The sequence below is a fragment of the Gossypium arboreum genome, chromosome 13 (assembly GCF_025698485.1).
Source record: "Gossypium arboreum isolate Shixiya-1 chromosome 13, ASM2569848v2, whole genome shotgun sequence".
Lineage (NCBI taxonomy): Eukaryota > Viridiplantae > Streptophyta > Magnoliopsida > Malvales > Malvaceae > Gossypium > Gossypium arboreum.
Genome location: NC_069082.1, coordinates 89,029,850 through 89,052,296, shown reverse-complemented (window position 1 = coordinate 89,052,296; position 22,447 = coordinate 89,029,850). Strand labels below are relative to the sequence as shown.

General features: G+C 36.1%; 1 non-coding gene across 1 annotated transcript; it reads left to right on the top strand.

Moving 5' to 3' along the window:
• Positions 1 to 22,340: 22,340 nt before the first annotated feature.
• LOC128287430 (small nucleolar RNA R71) lies at positions 22,341 to 22,447 on the top strand. The gene has a single exon (XR_008278130.1). It is a non-coding gene; the product is annotated as a small nucleolar RNA R71 (small nucleolar RNA).

Below are 22,447 nucleotides of genomic sequence, written 5' to 3'. Positions count from 1 at the left end.
TTTCAATTACTTCATACGGCCCAATATAACGCGGACTTAATTTTCCCTTCCGTCCAAATCTAAGAACTTTCTTCCACGGAGACACCTTTAAAAATACTTTATCACCAACTTGAAATTCAATGTCCTTTCGTTTTAAATCTGCATAAGATTTCTGTCTATCTGAAGCAGCTTTCAAACAGTCTCGAATTACCTTCACTTTTTCTTCAGTTTCTTTTATTAGATCAACTCCATAAATCTGATTTTCCTTGAGTTCAGTCCAATACAAAGGTGTTCGACACTTGCGACCATACAATGCTTCATAAGGTGCCATTTTCAAGCTCGTCTGATAACTATTGTTGTAAGAAAATTCTACCAACGGCAAATATCTTTCCCAACTTCCTTGAAATTCCAATACACAACATCTGAGCATGTCTTCAAGAATCTGAATTACTCTCTCTGATTGTCCATCAGTTTGTGGATGAAAAGCAGTACTGAAATTTAACTTTGTACCTAATGCGTCTTGCAACTTTTGCCAAAGCCCAAGTAAACCTTGGATCTCTATCTGAAATAATCGACAATGGTATTCCGTAATCTAACAATTTCTCTAATATATAGTTCACCAACTTGTTAAGAGAATAATCCGACGCATCGGGATAAAATGAGTGACTTAGTTAATCATCAACTATTACCCAGATGGCATCTTTCTTTCCGGAGTCAATGGCAATCCTGAAACAAAATCCATAGTAATCCGATCCTATTTCCATTCAGGAACCATAATAGGCTGAAGTAATCCTGAAGGCACTTGGTGTTCAATTTTCACCGTTGACAAATTAAGCATTTGGACACAAACTTTGATATATCTCTTTTCATTCCATTCCACCAATACATTTTCTTCAAGTCATTATACATTTTCGTACTACCGGATGAATCGAGAAATAACCACTATGTGCTTCTGTAGGATCTTTTGAATCAATTCCTCATTCTTTGGTACACAACCGATCTTTAAACATCAAGCACCCATCGAACCAATTTTGAAATCTAACTCAGATCTACTTCACATCGCTTTCTCTTGGCTTGCAAATCTTGATCATCTTTCGAGCTTGAAATCTCTTGCAAAAACATTGGTTTTGCTCTTAACTCGCTAGAATCGAACCATCATCGACACTTTCAATTGAGTGTTCATAACTCTCAAAGCAAACAACAACTTTCTACTCAAAGCATCAGCAACCACATTCGCTTTTCCCGGATGATAATCAATAACAAGCTCGTAATCTTTCAACAACTCCAACCATCTTCGTTGTCTCAAATTCAAGTCTTTTTGTGACATCAAGTACTTAAGACTTTTGTGGTCGATATATACCCGACATTTTTCACCATACAAATAATGTCACCAAATTTTCAAAGCAAACACCACCGCAGCCAATTCCAAATCGTGAGTAGGATAATTCCTCTCATGAGGTTTTAACTGCCTCGAAGCATATGCCACCACTTTTCCTTCTTGCATGAGCACACACCCCAAACCATTTAGAGAAGCATCACTATACACCACAAATTCTTTACCCGATTCGGCTGTACTAACACCGGTGCCTCTGTTAATAACTTTTTCAATTCTTCAAAACTCGTTGACATTCTTCCGTCCATTCAAATTTAACATCCTTTCGAGTAATCTAGTTATAGGAGCAGCAATTATAGAAAATCCATTTACAAACCGCCGATAATACCCAGCTAGCCCCAAGAAACTTCTAACTTCAGTTACATTTTTCGGTGGTTTCCAATCAACAATGGCTAAAATTTTACTAGGATCAACCCGTATACCATCACCTGAAACAATATGACCCAAAAATCCAACTTTCCGGAGCCAAAATTCACTTTTACTAAACTTAGCATACAGTTGCTTATTTCTCAAAGTTTGCATAACTATCCTCAAATGCTCAGCATGCTCTGTCTCATCTTTTGAATAAATTAAAATATCATCTATAAACACCACAACAAATTTGTCCAAGTATGGCCGAAATATACGATTCATTAAATCCATAAACATAGCAGGAGCATTTGTCAATCCGAATGGCATAACTAAAAATTCATAATGACCATACCTTGTTCTAAAAGCAGTTTTAGGCACATCCGACTCTTTTACCCGCAGTTGGTAATACCCAGATCTCAAGTCAATCTTTGAAAACCATGTCGCTCCTTTTAGCTGATCAAACAAATCATCAATTCTTGGCAACGGATACTTGTTTTTGATTGTCACCTTGTTTAACTGCCGATAATCAACACACAACCTCATAGAACCATCCTTCTTTTCACAAATAACACGGAGCACCCAAGGTGAAAAACTCGGTCTCATTAAAACCTTTATCACCAACACTTGCAATCGTGACTTTAATTCCTTCAACTCTGCTGGTGCCATTCTATACGGAGCAATCGAAATCGGAGTCGTTCCGTGATCAAATCAATAACAAATTCTACTTCCTCGACGGAGGCAAACCCGCAATTCTTCCGAAATACGTCCGCAAATTCACACACAACCGATAATCGATTCAACTTTCTTTTCAACTTTTTTGTATTAATTACATACGCCAAATAAGCTTCATAACCCATTCTTAGATATCTTTGAGCCGACATTGAAGAAATCACACTAGGCAATGCCTCTGATTTATCTGATTCAACCCGCAGAGTTTCACCATTTCCACACTTTAATTCTATAACCTTTTCTTTGCAATTTACTATAGCATCATGCAATGTCAACCAATCCATACCCAAAATAACATCAAATTCATCAAACGGTAACAACATCAAGTCGGCCGGAAAGTAATGACCCCGAATCATTAAAGGGCATTTCTTGCTTACTTTATCAACTATCACGCATTTGCCTAACGGGTTCGACACTCTAATCATAAATTCGTGTTCTCAACAGTATATTCATACTAGACACCGTTTCATGCATACATATGAATGAGTAGAACCGGGATCAATCAAAGCAATAACATTAACATTATAGAGGGAAAATGTACCGGTAATCACATCAGGTGAGGAAGCATCTTCACGTGCTTTAATAGCATAAGTTCTAGCCGGAGCCCTTCCTTCAGGTCTAACTGGTGCATCCCTGGCTTCATTCTTACTGCTTGCTTCGCTCCCAGCTTTTCTTAGATATCTTCCTCTCAAATCCGCCCCACTTGTTTTTGTATTCTAAAATTTTTCTTTTTCAGCTCTCTTTGGGCAGTCTCTAATAAAATGATCCGGAGAACCACATCGAAAACATTCATTTGCTCTACACGGACCAAAATGATTTCTACCACACCGCTGGCACTCAGGTTTAACAAATCTCGAGTTCCCTACACTGGCTGCCGAAGTAGTCTGGGATTTAGGACCCACATTTTGCTTCCTATAATTCCCATATGATTGCCCAGCTGAAGCTTGGGAACGAGGATTCATATTCCTTGACTTTCCAGGTTGCTGTGAAAATGAACCGCTCATCGGTATTTTCTTCCAATTTCTAGTCTCAGCCTCTACCTTTTTCTTTTCTTTAAGTAATTCTTCGGCCTTACAAGCTCGATCAACCAATACTACCATTTCTTTTAATTCAAGAATTCCAACAAATACCTTGATGTCTTCGTTGAGCCCGTCTTCAAATCGTCGGCACATCTTGGCCTCTGAGGACATACTCTCCGCATACTTACTTAATCGAACAAACTCTCTTTCATATTCTCAGAATCATTATATTACCTTGCTTCACTCAAGAAATTCTTTACGCTCGATCAATAAATCTTTCACTAATATATTTCTTCCAAACTCTTCTTGAAAGAATTCCTGTGTTATTTTCTCTTTCGGTACCATCAAATCAAAGTCTTCCACCAATTATAAGTGAATCCTCAACAAAGATATAGCACATTTCAAACATTCTTCGTGTACAAGATAATTCGTCAAATACCAGATTGAATTTTCAAGCGTAACTCGCTTCTCAAGCATCATCATCAATATTTGCTTTAAATTCTTCCCCTTGCTTGCAAATTCTATCAACTGGAGTTCTATGAAATTTCATCGTCTACACCCCGAGGCATCGGGGTACAAAGTTGAGGAATTGGGGAGGTGGGGAGGTTGTACATTTGGGTTCGTCACGAACGAACTCAAGGTACCATGCACTCATCATTTGGAGAAAGGCTTCCCGACCCTTTCTCCTCCTCCCGACCAACAAGAGGAGGTGGATTTTCAATCGGGCTGCTCCTTCACCGAGTGGCGCATTACTCTCTACTTCATCTGCCACAGCTAGATTGGGATCCATTTACTATATAAAAAAAATCATTTAAAAAGTTCAGAAGTCGTCACACTATCACAATTTATACATATGGCATGTATAGCAAAATCCGTACATACAACACGTAGTCCGAGAACCGACTAAACCTGCTCTGATACCACTAAATGTAACGCCTCCACGCCCGAGGCCGTCGCCGGAGTCGAGTATGAGGTGTTACTAAGCTTAGTTTAACATTTTTAAAACTTTGGATTATTTGTTTCTACATTCACAGCTTTTAAGCTACTTGCGTCACAGTCATAAGAAAAATCATATCTCGAGTTACAAAACTCGAAATTAAGATCCGTAAATTTTCCTTGAATCTAGACTCACATACCTATCTACTAATTTTTTTCTATAATTTTTGGTTGGGCCAATTAGTACAGTTTATTAGTTAAAGTTACCCCTGTTTCAGGACTCGACTGGTCTGACCTCTGTTTACTACGAACCATATTTATCTCTATAAAAAATTCATATGACTATGAGATTTGTTTCTACTAAAACTAGACTCAATAAGGATTCTGAGGATATAAAATAAACCACCTAATTATATCTTTACAATTTATGGTGAATTTCTAAAGTAGGAACAGGGGATTCAGAAACTGCTATGACTCTGTTTCACTAAAATTCAAATATCTTCTAACATATAATTCCTTTACTTGTTCCATTTGTTTCATGTGAAACTAGACATAATAAGCTTCAATTTTATATGTAGTTCATCACCAAATTCAATTTCTATGATTTTTAGTAAATTTTAAAACTCGAGTTAGTTTTTCTGCGGTATTCTGTTTATGGTAAATTTCATCATTTTTATGAGTTTTTATGCACTAAGTATCTTAATAGCTTTCCTTAACATCAAACATAATCTAAACTAACCATTTTCATAATTTATCATGATCAAGCATTTCCTCAACCATTTCACAACCATACCATAAGATCATTTACACAAATTAGGTATATTGCTATACATGCCATACTTAAATTTACAAGCCATTTACCAAAAGTCTTCTGGATAGTGTGACTGAGCCTTCGACCTATCCCGACTCCTGAGCTGGCTTGTCCAAAACTAAAATGAGTAAGAAGGAGGGAGTAAGCATAAATGCATTGTAAGTTCATATGCAAATAATAAGTAACATAACAAACAGTTATACCAATCAACATTAGCATACATCACTAAAACACATATCACATTTTTAATCATTCTTCATCATCTTATTACCTTATCGTGGTTGTATCAATACTCAACCCGAGGGTTCAATACATACCTGTCCAAAATATCCATTTCATATCACTTACCAATACGTCTCTTTACATCTCGAATATTCCTCCATTTGAGTAGAACTTTACCCGTTGAACACATCGGAATATAATTCGGATACATGGATAACTTGCACATAAGTGCCATATATACAATCAAGCAATCATGTAACCCGCCCATAAGCGAACTCGGACTCAACTCAACGAGCTCGGGCATTCGCATCCATAAGTGAACTCGGACTCAACTCAACGAGCTCGGATGCCTAGTTACATTTCACGAACTCGGACTCAACTCAACGAGTTCGGATGCTCAACCATCCTAGTGACATGTCACTTGTATCCCGATCTATTCCTAAGGTTCAAACGGGATTTTCTCGAACACTTATCCTTCTTGTCTTCCGTAGAATGCCAAATTAATACTCAGTAACTATTATATTTAACAAGTAGCTCACATAATTTACATATTATTTGAAATTAACCACAAAGCATACATTTCATAATGAAATTCAGCATAACACATAATTAATATCAATAACTTAAAAATAACAATTATGCTACATTATTTACACATGAACTTACCTTGGTACCAAAATACAAGGATTTTGCAATTTAGTCCACAATCTTTTCTTTTCCTCGATTGAGGTCGATTCCACGTCTTTCTTGATCTAAAATAACACATTTAGCTCATTTAATACTCACATTATCAAATTAATCCTTAACTCAAATTTTGGAAAAATTACAATTTTGCCCCTAAACTTTTGCATATTTACATTTTTGCCCCTAAGCTCGGGATTAAACTTTATTCCTTATTCTTATGTTTTACAACATGCTGATCACTTTTCTCTTCTATGGAAACATCAAATTCTCACTCTAACATGTACTTATGACTATTAGGTATTTTTATCGATTAAGCCCTTTTACTCGTTTTCGCCAAAACCGAAAGCAAAGACAAGTTGTCTAACATAATTTTAAACCACATATTCTATCATAAAACATCAAAAAACACAAATTTAACCTATGGGTATTTTTCCAAATATAAACCCTAGGTTGAATTATTGCTAACATAAGCTTAATCGAGCTACCGGATTCCAAAACGTAAAGAACATTAAAAGCGGGCTTGGAATCACTTACTATGGAGCTTGGAAGCTTGAAACAAACCCTAGCTATGGAGAACCCTTGAAATTTCGGCCTAATGAAGAAGATGGACAAAATTGGCTTTTAATTTTGTTTTTAATTCATTTTAATAACTAAATGACCAAAATACCCTTACTACTAAACTTTCCAAAAATTCCTTCCATGTCCTAATTTTGTCCATGAACTTAAAATTGGTAAAATTTCTATTTAAGACCTCCTAATAAATATTTCAAAGCAATTTCATACTAAAAATTTCTAGAATGCAAATTTTGCAACTTATTCGATTTAGTCCCTACTTTCAATTTAAGCACTTTAGGCATAGAATTTCATCACAAAATTTTCACACAATCATGCAATCCTAACATAATCATCAAAATAATTATAAAATAATTATTTCTATCTCGGATTTGTGGTTACGAAACCACTATTCCGATTAGGCCCTGATTCGGGATATTACAGTTGTAACGCCTCAAAAATCTCGAAACCCAAAAATCCCGAAATCTCAAATTTTGCTTTTTGTATTTAGCATTTTCAGTTAAGTGTTAATTATGTGATGGTATGTCTTGGTCAAGGTTTGAGTTCGAACCTAGGGGTAACAGAAATTATAGTTTAATTATTAAAAATTATTAAAAGAACCCTGATGGCATGTAGGTGGGCTTTTGAATAAGTGAAGGGAAAATTGCATAGAAAAGAGCCTACTGGCCCAAGGGATAAATGGCGTGTGGCTAGTGTCGGAGGTCTGGGGTTCGACTCCCACTTTGCTCAAATAAGGGATTTATTTTTTCCTAAAGGGTGGACAGAGGTGGCATTGGAGTGAACTCTGTAGGGAGTGATAAGAGGAGAAATTCGAGGAAAGGATCAAGGGGTTATCAAGGAGAAAAACGAGGAGATGAGGAGTAAGGATGAGGTGGAGCTGAATTAGGAACTTGGGCTTGAGAAATTTGGCTATAGGGGCTATAAATAGGTGCCGAATGGGAGGTGGCTAGGCTAATGTTGAATTCCCTTCACCTTGTTGCCAGAAATGCTTTTCCCTAAAAGCCAAAAACCCTTTACTTTACTTTCTTTTCTTTGTGCCGATTTCTATCCTTCCTCTACACAATTTTCTTTGTTTCACTTGTGGGTTAGCCGACTTCTTCTTTCTTCTTCCCTTAGTACCGAATAGTCTTTTGTTGCCATACAAATCTCAAGGGGCGGAACACTTCTTTGGCTGAATACCCTTGGTGCCGCCACTACCCTTTCCACTTAGTTGATTCTAGTGTAAGTATTTGCTCTTCTAATCAGTTTGTTTTGCTAAGTATCTATTATTGTCCCGCACTTCTTTTCAAGAGAGAAACCTTGGTAAGTGTTCTTGATCTTAGTTGGTCGAATGGTCATAGTTAAGGTAAGGGGAACTTGTGTTGGGTACAAGTCACCTATTATTCTGGTTTTAATAATTAATATTGGTATAGATCTAGGGGTTGAGCATGGCTAGTGATTAAAGAAGGGACTGTTATAACTTGTCATGCAAGGTAAGGTGAAAGGTGAGGTTCAGTTTTGGTAGAGATATGTTTTAAGCATGCGATTAACTGAAGAATGATGTGGATTGTAGGTTCGGGGCTAAGGAAATCGCAACACGTTTTATTACCAGGTGTGTACTTATACCCTATAATAGCTTGATATAAAGCCGAAGGTGTGTAAATACACTGCACACACAGAGTAGATCAGAAAAAGCCGAAATGCCGAAAAGCCAAAGTTTGGCTACAGTAGACTTACGAGTGCACGAACACTTGTAAGGGGCAAACCGATAGGTTGCCTGAGGTCGAGGGGCAATTCCATGGACTTGGGTTGTAAATTGGCTAAACGGGCCGAAATGGGCTAAATGGGCCCAATGGGCTGTGGGCCCATAATAGGCAAAAATTGATAATTGATGTTATGTGATGAAAAATTGTATATGAGCATGACTATAAATGTGATTGGGCCTAATGGACGTATGAATGTGATTTGGCCCTAATGGGCCACATAATTGTGAAAGGGCCTAATAGGCCATATGAAAGAAATTGGGCCTAGTGGGCAATATATATATATATTGGTATGGGGATTTTTCTGGGCTTTGTAAGAGGTTGTAGGCCTAGTACATGATGACTGCATAAAACTTAATTAATTTATTAAAGACCGTGGACAAGTCATAGGGTTAAGGTGTGGCAACGAGTATATGCATGTCTAGGATTGGATCTATGGAGAGCTTGGTACTTAAGCGGTCTTAATGACCCACCTCCTCTTCTCTGGAATCCTACCTGGTGCATATTATTCGTTCATCTTAGCTCACGAGATTTGTTAACGGGCCAAGGTAAGTAAAAATTCGTAATAAAAAATTACTAAAATGCCCCTAAGGGCGAAAATGACTAAAATACCCCTATGCGATGAGTGTAAGATTTATGATTGCTACATGTATATCTGTTCCATTCATATGATATTCTGTTTAGGATGCATATGGGTTGGGAATTATGGAACGGAGGAAGTATATGAGGGTTGCATGGTTGCTTGACAACTGTGGATCCACCGACGGCTTTTAAAGCCCAACATGTGATTGGCAGCTTGCTGCACTGAAGGTAGTTCTGCAACCAGGCTACCATTGGAGTGTATCAGATGGGTGGGTCGATATTTATATCCCCACATGGTGTGTACCGAGGAACGGAGTTGGTGTGTAGTGGATGGATTATTAGGGTGGGTTGCACTGTATTGCATTGAATGTATGTTGTATGGTGAATGATGTTTGCTTGTTACTTGTCGAGGGTTGTACACACTAAGTTTGCGAAAACTCATCCCCTCTTTTATTTTTCTCAGGTGATGCTCAGTAGGAGGTTCGATATCTGGAGGGACTCTAGGTGGCCAGCTAGCAAGACAATTTGGATTCATTTTAAAAGTATATAAGTTACTCGTTTAATTAAGTAATTTTCATTTAGTATGGATTGTAATAAGGCCTCCCCCTTTTTATTATTGTTTGGATTATTAATTTCGTGTGTTGTAATTATAAGAAGTGGAACATGGATTTTTTTTCTAAGCTATAGTTTTCTTTTAATATTACGTTTCCGCAACTAAAGTTTTAAAGGATAAGTTTTCTTAAGTCAAATTTTTTAAGCAAAGCTTCGCAACAGAAATGTGATTTTACTAAGTAATTGAGATGTAAATTTTTAAGGAAGGGTTTTCAATGAAAACAAGGTTTTCGCTAAAACACCTCAATATGACACGCCAGATTCGGCCACAATGTCTGGGCCGGGTTTGGGGTGTTACAAAGGTACCTTTCTTTAGGTATACAATTAGAAAAATCCTTATTGACAAATCTCAATAATTCGCAACAAATGCTGGATTCTGGTTTAAGTAGTGAATTCTTTGTACATTAGTGTCATCTCATACCATATCTCGTACAGCACGCAAATAACCCTATTGGCAGGATGATTGTGTTCTATCATTTCTTACGTTGATCCGGGCACATTTAATACATTAAATCATTTATTTACAATTTAGTTGTAACACCCCGTACCCGAGTCCGTTACCGGAGTCGAACACAAGGTGCACACAGACTTAATTGTTTTCACAGTCCATAAAAAAAAATTTCCAGACAAGCTGGTTACTGCATCACTGTCGCCTTAAAAATCATATCTTGAGTTTCAAAACTCGAAAATCAGTTTTGTAATTTTTCCCTGAAATTAGACTCATATGTCCATCTACAGATTCATTTCTAGAATTTTTGGTCAAGCCAATTAGTACAGTTTATTAGTTAAAGTCTCCCATGTTACAGGGGTCGACTACACTGACCTTCGCGCGTTACAACTTGAATATCTCCCTGTACAGGGATTCAATACTGATGCCCTTTGTTTCTATAGAAACTAGACTCAAAGAGAAATCTATACATATATGGCATGACTCCTAATTATCTCTGGTTAATTTACAATGAATTTCCAAAGTCGGAATAGAGAATCCAGAAACCGTTCTGGCCCTGTCCCACGAAAACCTAAATATCTCTTAACATATAACTCATATGACCGTTTTGTTTCTTCCATATGAAATTAGACTCACCAAGGTTCATTTACATAATTTAATCACTATTTAATTCCATCCCTACTATTTTTAGTGATTTTTCACATTCACATCACTGCAGCTGTGAACCTCTGTCTTTAAGGTAGATTTTACCTACTTCATAATTTCCTTGTTTCAACTAGCCCTTTTAGCATACATGGCACAAAAGATGATCACGGTTAACCATTCCAAGGGCTAATCGATTCCAAACATTTCCACATCTCTTAATGAAAAACATACAAAATGATTATGATACCATGCCAAAGTGTATATAAGCCATTTTCGCATGGCTACCCAATTTATACAAAATCAAAGGGTCTATGACCAACAAACAAAAGAGTAGTCCTATACATGCCATTTCAAAGTTCAACCAAAATTTGTACCAAAAGGGGGCTTTGATAGTGTGGGAGACTTCGACTTCGAAAAATCCCGAGTCTGATAGCTGACGAGCCAAAATCTATAAAACAGATAACAAAGAAACGGAGTAAGCAATTTATGCTTAGTAAGTTTTGAGCAAGGGATTCCAGCACAACAAAAGCATAGCATTCATATAGCTAAACGGATAATTTCATATGCACACATTCTCAATATCATACTTACTTCACATTACCAACCCTTATGTTCATACACAAAAGATCAACTTAGCCAAAGGCCGGTAGCTCATTTATCAACTGAGTGAATACTTACTTGTAAAGGTTCAACTAATTCAAGCACATACGAACATACCTCGTTGCTGGAATTTTTGCAAGCGTATTAACTGAAATTTTTACAGCAAGATTGCTCATTCCTGAATCACGTACCTTGAATTTAACCGGATATAGCGACTCGCCGATTGTCTTGGGACATAGCCGGTTATAGTGATTCGCACAATTGCCTTCGAATTAGCCCGGATTTAGTAACTCGCACAAATGCCTTGGGACTTAACCCGGTTTTGGTAACTCGCACAAATGCCTTCGGACTTAACCCAGCTTTTGGTAACTCGCACAAGTGCCTTGAATTGACCCGGATTTAGTCACTTAGCACAAAAGCCTTCGGACTTAGCCGGATACCATTCGAATAACCAAGCACATATATCAACAAATCAATACGCATTCTTATTACATTCTCATTACCAAAGCTCAAACACAAGACACTTATCATATTTACAATTTCGCTCAATAGCCACACACAAAGAGCATGATTTCGATTTGCTTAAAACATGATCTAATCAAATCATAATTTAAGCTCTATTACTCAAGAACTTACCTCGGATGTTGTCGAATGATTCCGATGGCTATTCGACCACTTTTTCCTTTCCTTTATCGGATTTAGCTCCCCTTTGCTCTTGAGCTTAATTTAACAAATAAGTTGATTTAATCATTTGAGCATCGAAATAGGAATTCAAGGTACTTAGCCCACATATATTCATTAGACATTAAAGTCACATATGTACGGATATCATGAATCAAGCTCAACACATTAGTTAGTACTCTCCTTAGCAATTTTCTAAGTCAAGATAAAGCCTTCAACATGCTTACTTATGGCGAACAACACATCAACCTATGTACTCAATCATGTGGCGAATATGCATGTTGATGTTGAGGCTAATTACATGTTCAATACCACACATGAATGGCATACATTTTACTAACTAATGCATTACATATTGTAGCTCAATACACATCTATCATTTACTCCATAACCAAACATCATCATATGTAAATATATACCTTGAGATAGTATATATGTCATACCAATACATCATGTGCAAACATATATACATGTAGGTGCAAGGGCGAATCTCAAGTTGCTTATAACCAAATATAAACATATATCCAAAGCTCAAATCTTACCTACCATGCAACATGCATAAATCATACTTATGGATATACCATGGCGAATACACCACAACACCATACCGTTTCAATTTTGGTCATGGTTAAACAAAGAACTTAATGTCTCACTCAAAAATGCTAAAAGAAAATCCAAGGGTCATCAACCCACCATCACATATATCATCAACAAGCTTCATATTTAGCATGCAATGGCATTAACACAAAATCCACCTTGGCCGAACATCATTCCCATGACATAGCAAAGATTTGACCCATGGGCTAATAAGAACATCAAGCTAGCAACTAAAAACATGCATGAATCTCATGGCACAACCTCAAACATACCTTAATCTTGATACAAGTATAGCCAAACCTCTTCCTAATCCTTTTCCAAACCAAACATGAAGCAAAAACTCCCTCCTTTTTTCCTTAGAATTTTCGGCCAAGAGAGAATGAAAGGATGAACAAATTTTTTTTTTCTCTTTTCTTCAACTCACGGCAATGGGGAGGGGGAGAAGCCTTCACACACATTTTTTTTTTCATTTTTTTATTACCCATACACCTTATTTTATTTATTCCAACATAAAACACTTACACAACATGTTTCATGACATGTTTTGCCCATAATCCCTTGTCATGGCCGGCCACTAGCTATTAGGGGGGGGAATTTGACATGCAAGTCCTCCCTTTTGATTACATGCACTATTAGGTCCTTATAGATTAGCCTATCACATTTCAAAAGTGTCACACAAGTCCTAATAACTGAATTCACATGCAATCGACTAAATCAAAGCTTGAAATTTTCACACATTCATAAATACATATTCTAGACAATAAATATTACGTTCAAACATTTCGGTGACTCGGTTTAGCGGTCCCGAAACCACTTCCCGACTAGGGTCAATTTTGGGCTGTCACATTAGTCCATTTCTCACATTTTTTTTTACTAATTCACATACAATTCAAATCACATTCAAGGTATATAAATATATAATTCAAACACATACATTACATTGAGATATACAACTATACCATATGAACTTACCAGACAAAAACAACAACAAGCGAAATGTCGACGACAAATCTATAATTTCCCCTTTTCCTCGATTATTTATCCTTGGTCCAAATCTTGATCTATACTATAATTCATTTCAATTTATCAATTTCAATTACCTTATAACATCTTATTCTATGCATATGACATTTTAAATTAAGTTTTCACAAATTCCCTAAAATTTTTCATCTATTTAATTTAGTCCCTAAAACGAAAACAATCATATCTTTCACATTTAAGCCCTGTTTGTCTATCTGATTTCAATCTCATCCCTCTACGATTCTCTAGTACCTATATTTATAAAAATTTCAAGCTAATTTTGAAATAATTACACTTTAGTCCCTACATTCAAAAGTAGGAAATCTCTCTTTACAAATTAGTCCCCTTGTAACATTCCAAATTTAGCTTCATAAAATTTAGAAATATATCAAAAATAGGGAATTGACCTTATGGTTAGTCATTAAATATGAAAGTTTGAAGGTTAGTTGGAGGTCCCAAGTTCAAGTCTTAACTTTTACAAATTAAATTATTTTTTTGCAAATTCATTTGTTTTTTTATGTGTTGGCATCCAAGTTTAGTAAACCTAGGTATAAATACAATTTTTTTAATCAAAATAATCAGCCTTTTAATCCATTTCTTCTACCTTAGCCGTCCCTAACCCCCTATCCCTCTCTTCAACTCTATTTTTTTTCTTTTCCCTTTTTTCCTCTATTATTGTCGTTGCCTACACCTCCCCTTTTATCATCATCATCTTCTTCTTTTTGCATCAAGATTGTGCATCATCTCCTTTTCTATATTGCTACAATTTTCCCTTAATTTGATTATCCCTAAATCTAAAATTTTGAACTTCAAGATCGATCCCAAACATCACTTAGAAGTGCCATTGCTGTTTCTCTCGACTAGCTTGTATAAGGTCTCTTCTCTCTTCAATTTTTTAATTAATCTTGTCCATTAAAAACCTAAATTTTCAGATCTGGAATTTAGGGGATTTTAAATTGTTTTAAATTTATTTTTCTATATTTTAATGTGGTTTCAAATCATTTTAAAATTTGGCCCAAATTTCGGCCACCATGGGTAGTGGTGCGTGCGCATATGTATAGAATATGGGGATGTTTTGTTTCTTAAATCTTGCCCAATTAATTCCAGCCTTAATTTGAGTTCTTGAACCCTTCTAATCATCTATTAAACCCATGTAAATTAGGGAAAAAAACGTTCTTGATCGTTTGGGCATTTGAATATCACAAATCGAGAAGCATAAGTGCGGTTAAGTGTAAAATTAATTATTGTTTAGACATAGTTGTAGGGTAAATGTTATGGATTGATTAAATGAAAGAATTGAATAATTATTAGATGCTGATTTTCCAGTATATTATGGAATTAGGTGCTGATCCAAACGCCTCGAATCAACTGTAAAGCCGAAGAACGATCGTACGTACGGTTCGCATCAATACAAGGTAAGGTGTAACACCCCAAACCCGGCCTAGACGTTATGGCCGAATCAGGTGCGTCACATCAAACCATTTTTCATATTTGATCTTTCCGGTGAAAATCCATTACTGAATCTAAATTTATTATTAAACCACAGTTCATCAAAACGTATACCAATTTGTTTGCCTTTGGTATATTACCTCATTTAAAATCGCGGAAGCATTTTGAAAAGTTTGTTGTTGGAAGCTCGTATTCCTTAGAAAAATCATGCCATTTTGAAATCTCGAGTTTTCCTACACTAGCAGTTGAGTATAAGAAATCACAATCCAAATTAAAACTTAAAACCCACCAACGGCCTTACTACATAAAAAAAAACCCAAAATGAAATCTAATTGCAATTAAAAGAAACAGAAACAGTAGTGTGGCCATCTCCGAATCCCTCACAGCTCCAAACCATCTAAGCTTAGGGATTACCTGCACAGTTAGAAACGGGGTGAGTTTACGAAAACTCAGTGTGTAATCCCAATAACAAACAAACAAAGGAAAACACAAGATTAGTACGATCCGGCCAAAGCCCTATTTAGTCTTGACATATCTTGGGCCAAAGCCTTTCGCTTAACGATTCATCGGGTCAAGCCTTTTCATAAATCATATCACTAGGCCGAAGCCTTTTCATAAATCATATCACTGGGCCTAAGCCTTTACTGTAAACGGTATGGCCCTTAGGCCCATTTCAATATCACATGTAATGTCAATAGATGTATGCAAGCCCATTTCAATATCACATGAAATACCAATGAATGTATGCAAGCCCATTTGGGGAGACTACTCGACCCACCATCCGCTACTCTCCACCCGTACCAACCAAGCTCTCCATGTGGGGAATAACTCAACCCACCCAACCAAACTCTCCACTGGAAGCACAGCTGCTTTATCATATAACTAGAGGCCTAGCCTCTTTTAATAACTGGGGTAAAGCCCTTTCTGATAAACTGGGGCAGGGCCCTTTTCGGTAAACTAGGGCAGAGCCCTTTTAGCATTTCCTCCATCAATATAACCCATATCCCATGCAATATGTCATGTATGCAGAATTTCATGCCCATATTTGAATCAAACAATCACAGTCAAGTCACTCATATCACCAACATATATTCACAATCAAATCCGTCAACCACACAGTCCAAGTCAGTCACTTGCCCACAAGGGCAAAACAGTCATTTTTCATATTATAAGGGTATTTTCGTAATTTTACCAAATATCAGGGTTCTCCATGTTCATTAACAATTGTCAATATTTCTGAGTGTTTAAACAATGATCTTTAACCCACTTTATCAAATTCGGGCTTTTGGGCCCAAAACCCCTTATGGGCCCTACGAATGCTGATTTAGCCTACTTAACCCAAATTTTACAACAATACTAACCGTGTTAACGTGAAACTTTTCCAAATATCATTTTTTTATCAATGTTACCCAAATGGCCCAAAAGCCCATTGGGCCCAATTCCAGCCCATTGAGGCCCAACTTACCATTGTGCACAAAATTGAGTTCTTACCTGTTCTATCGATCCAAACACCGATCTTATCGTATTTATCGCATCTATACCCAAATGCAACATTACAAGTTCCCGAAATACCGGTATTTTAGTATTTCGACTTCTCAGCAAATATTAATCTAAGCTATTACGAGGGTTAGTACACACCTGTTACGGGTTGAAGTTGAAACAGTTCCATAATCAATCACCTACGATAACCACCACTTGTCACTCAAACTTAACTATTCCAATATCAATATATGTAAATCCTAAACACATCAGTCATACAGAACATAAGGGCGTATTCATCATTTTACCATACAAGGGTATTACGGTCACTTTACCCTACAGGGCTTTACGGTCTTTTTACCTATTAGGGGTATTTTAGTTATTTCATCCTACAAGGGTGTTTTGGTAAATCTACAAACCAAGGGTATTTCAGTAATTTTGTAAACCAATGGTATTCCTATAATTTTTAAAAAAAGTCAAGGGTATTTCTGTAATTTTGTAAATTAGGGATATTTTGGTAATTTAACAAATTGAGGGTATTTTGGTAATTTCTCAAACCAGTGGTATTTTGGTAATTCTATCTTACAGGGGTATTTCAGTAATTTCACAATCGAGGGTAAAACGGTAATTTTGTAAACTGAGGGTAAAATGGTAATTTTTTAAATTGAGGGTAAAACGATAATTCTATAAATCGAGGGTACTTTGGTAATTTTACAAGTCGAGGGTATTTCAGTAATTTGGTAAACTAAAGTATTCTAAACATGGATAACAATACTAATGGCCCTAAAGCCCATTCTCTATTAAATGGGCCCACACGCTCAAGTGGCCTTTTTAGCCCAAATCTAGCCACGATATGAGATTCACCTAGCCTAGTCCAATATTTACTACGCAATCAAACAACTTATCCAATTGGGCTGTGAGGCCCATTGGGCCCATATAGCCCCTTTCTACCATCACTACCAAGTAGCCATCCTACAGCTAGAGTAGTGAGAAATACACACCTGATAGGAGACTAGAGTTAATCCGCGCTCCGAGCACTCTTAGCCGACACCCAACCCAAACTAACACGCCTTAAAGCGAAAAGGATCAGCCAAGAAAGGTACCTTTACTCTCCTCATGGTTCTCTCTATTTAAAGCCAGCTTCGCATCCACTCTTATGTTAACTTCCCGATGTGGGATCCCTCCAACATCAGAGTTTAAATTCAACACCAACTCTTGCCACCCCCTGTTAGCAAAATAAATGCTCTTTGCTTGCCATGAGTTTTGAACCCTGGACCTCCTCACCAACTCTCTGACGCCACCTTCTTGCCTCTTATGTGGCGCTACTTTGCCACTAGACCACAAGGCTTTTTGTGGCACAATTTCTCCAACAATATTCTTAAGGCCTACCTACTACACCCAGGGTTTGATTCACCTTAAACCAAAATTTTTGCTAGAGTCCAGGTTTGAACCCAGGACTTCTCCAACACTTCTCAGCACACTTAACCACAAAATCAAGCCTTCATTAACGAAATTTACATGCACAACAAAATATTATAAGCTACCTTCAACAGCTCCCATGCTCAAGGCCCAAAACTTCTAGGCCCAAATTCAGGGTGTTACATAAGGAATCTAACTAGTTGAATTCATAAAATAGTTATTAATTTGAAAATTGGTTTGAACCCATAAGTGGGTAAATGACAGTTGGTTAAGTGGTAAATGATTTAATTTATACTGAATTTTGGTTTAAGCTCGTATAAAGGTTTATTAAGGAAAATTAGAAGATTCACTAGGGTGCTGCAAGAAAGCAAAAAATAAGGTATGGGTCCTAAACTTGCAAAATTTGTTTGATAATGATAAATGTTAGGTTATATTTGATAATTAGCTTGCTAATTGGTCTGACATAGTAGCCAAAATATTAGTTTTGTGAGTGGCCAAACCAGGTAAGTTTCGAGCCTTTAAAGGTTGATGTGTTGGCAAAATTGCTAGTTTGACTGTATAAATGTGTAATTGAGATTATTATGCATAGTTATATTATGTGGTATGAGAATGTTTGATGGAATGGTATGAAATGTTGAGATATTGGTTTTATGCATGATTTAAATGCATGAAATATTTACTATGATATATATACGTGAGGTTGCTATTAGTGCACAATGAAATTCGTAAAGTATGTGAATTGAATGATATTGATGAATACCATCTTAATGGTAATTTGAAAATTGGAACATTGTTTCCTTTCTCTGAAAGTATGTGATTATTGAGAAAATGTTGAGCTTGTCAAATAAAAGTGAAAAGTATTGAAATGTGATTGTGTATGAATTTGTATGACATATTGCATGTGCATTGGGATGGGATTTTATGGTTGACGAAGGAGTTCTGTGGAGTACCGGTAGCATATTAAGTCTGCATATATTTTTAGTCAATGCACTGCATTTGGAGTACCAAGGGGATTGGCAATTTTATCGCATTATATATTTGGCAGTTTCACTGCATTATTGATTATTGGTGGTTTTACCACATTGAGCATTGCTCACATACGTTGGAGTTTGGCAAACGGGTTCTGGGGAACTCGTGGTGTGTAGCGGATGGTATGGGTAGGATCTCACATGTGCATTTTTCACGATCATGTGCATTTGAAAATTATTATTGTTAATGTTTGATTGTGCTATTGTTACCTCTATGAAATTGCCTGTATGAATGCTTAATACTCGTTTAATCTTACATTGAGCTTGTTAAGCTCACCCCATTATCTCAACTTCTCAGGTAATGATCAAACTTAGGATCGAAATTGGCATGCGGACGTATGGCAGGCTTCGGACTTTACTTCGTCATATTATTTTAACTTAATTATATTTTTAGGTTATTTTATTATTATTTAGTTTTGGATTGTAAAGTTTCTTTAAATTGTGTTTTGGGACTGTTCAAGATTTTGGGGTTTTTCATGCATGCATGACGCACATATTTGGTATAGATACATGGTTTTATAATATTTTGAAATGGACTATGCATGATATATGACTAAATTAATAATTTATCTAGTAATGGTATATTTCTACTGTTAAGAAGATAACAAAATGATTTTACAAAGGCAACGCCATCAGTAAGGTTTTACAAAAACTCGCCTAATTTACTAATTTGATCTAAGCATGGTTGGATTAAGTAAATGGATGTTTTCCAAAGCTAACAATAGAAACCACGGTTTTATAAAAAGAAGTACCTGAAGGTTTTTAACTATCATTAGGGTAAGTTTGACACTAAGGTGTCCAGTGTGGCCTTCCCGATTCGACCATAATGTTTAGGCCGTGTTTGGGGGGTTTCAGCCTTTTTTTTTTCATTTCCAAGCTTATAAACTAACAAATAACACCAAAAGCTTCAAAAATCATCAATGGCAACATTTTAAACCTTTAATAGTTTTGAAAAATAAAACACGGTTTAGCTAAATTGAGTTACAATGATATCAAAAACATAAAATTCATGAAAAACGACTTAGAACCACGCACCATGCAAGGTCGAATGTTGAGGGATTTTATAAAGCTTTCATTCCATCTTTCAGTGGTGAAGAATTAGTGAGGGAAGATGAGAATAAGGTCATTTCTCTTTCTTCCCACTTTTTTTTCTTTTATTTATGTTATAATTTCATTATTTTAACTTTAATTTTTAATAAGATAATGCTAAAACATGCTCCAAGTGTCCACTTACAATTCAAAAATATTCTAACTATTATTTAGACCTTAATTTAATTGCTAAATAAGTCCTTAAGCAAATAAAAGTCTATAAAGATTAAATTTTACGTTTTTACGATTTAGTCCTTGTACATTAATTAACTATCAATTCAATAAAATTGCTGGACCAAAAATCAATATAATTCTAATATACTCATAAATATTAATTAATAACATTTACAGACTCAATTATCGAAAATAAGGTTCTAAAACCATCATTTTCAGCACCACTAAAAAATAGGTTGTTATACTTTTGGTGCATTGAACTCTCGGGATGAAAACTCTAATGAATTAAGTTTAGCTCTTGTTCCAAATCCTTTTGAATTAGCTTCAAACCTAGCTAAATACTCATCTTCATCATCTTCATATGTAAAATCAAATAACAAGAGACGTTCTAAAGGATCATCAAGAAAATTATGTTCTAGCTCTATAAAAATCAAAGAATCTACCAGTGAAACAACAAAACATTCTTCAACATCATCAAAAAATTTCATAGTCTTGAAGACATTAAAAGTCACCTTGTCATCGTAGACCCTCATGGTGAGTTTACCCTTTTACACATCAATTAAAGTTCTATCGGTTGCAAGGAACAACCTTCCCAAAATAATAGGCACCTCTCTATCTGCCTCATAGTCTAACTTAATAAAATCAACGGGAAATATAAACTTATCCACCTAGACCAACACATCTTCAATCTTCCCATCAGAATGAGCAAGAGATCTATCTTCCAATTGAAGAGTAACCACAAAAGGTCTGACTTCACCAATCCTCAATTGCTTGAAAATCGACATTGGCATCAAATTTATATTAGCACCTAAATTGCACAAGGCCATCCCACAATAAAAAATCTCTAATATTTCATGGAATGGTAAAACTCCTTAGATACTTCATCTTAGGTGGCAATCTGTTATGCAAAAATGAGTTGCACTCTTTAATTAGAGCCATGGTTTCAAATTCCCCTAACCTTCTCTTCTTAGAAAGAATATCCTTTATAAATTTCACTTAGTTGTGCATTTGCTCAAGGGCTTCCACAAGTGGAATATTGATATGCAGCTATTTTAACACATCCAAAAATTTCCTAAATGTAGTATCTTACTTTTGCTTTTGAAACCGTTGAGGAAATGGTGGCTGTTAAATTTTTAATCTATCAGGATGGCTTTGCTAAGGCAATACTTCAGCATTGGGAGCACGTGCAAATTTTAGTATATTAGGATTTCCAACATTTTCTTGAATTTCTCACTGTATTGGATTGTAGAGGGTTCACACTTAGCTTCAAATTTTTTTATCTCCAATGTCTTTCCATTTCTCAAAGTGACGGCTTTGCAATGTTCCTTACCAACATTTATCAATTTTTTTGTGTCACTTGGTAAAGCACACTAGGATCAGTTTCTAATCTCATTAACTAGCTGCCCAACTTGATTTTTAAAATTTCTCAATGTCTCTGCTTGGCTTTGGATAAATGCATCATTCTTGGCCATGTAAGTCTTTAACAAAATTTTAAAAGTATTAGAAGACTTGGCTTGTTGAGGTCTTTGAACTTGTTGAGAATACTTGGGTGGATAATTTGGTCTAAAAGGCATAGATGAGTTGATAGGACCAGCCCCTTAATTACTCCATGAGAAATTTGGATGATGCTTCCATGAAGGATTATAGGAGTTCAAATATGGCCCATTCTTATTTTGATTTCCCATGTAATAAATCGACGTCGAATTTGGAAGACAATTATCGAAGATATGACCATCACCACAATACACACAAGAAATATTCTCAAATTGATCTAAAGGTTGCCCTGTCGAGTTACGATTTGATAATACATGTTCATGTTCCTGAGCATAGTCGACATAGATGATACTTGGGTTCCCACAGATGTAAGTGCGTTTACTTCATGAACTCTAGCTATTCTTCTCTCGATAGGTGCTTTAGTATTCACCCACTGATAATTGTTGTTGGAGATCCTTTCAAGAATTTCATATGCTTCATTGTAGGAGTTAGCAAGAAGAGCTCCATTTGCTGAAGTATCTACCACCATTCTAGTATGAACATTGAGACCATTATAGAAAGTCACTATTTGAATACAGTGAGGAATGTTATGATGGGGATACTTTCGCAATAACTCCTTGAACCTCTCCCATGTCTAATATAAAGATTCTTCATCAAGCTGCTGAAAGGTGGTAATTTCATTGTGAAGCTT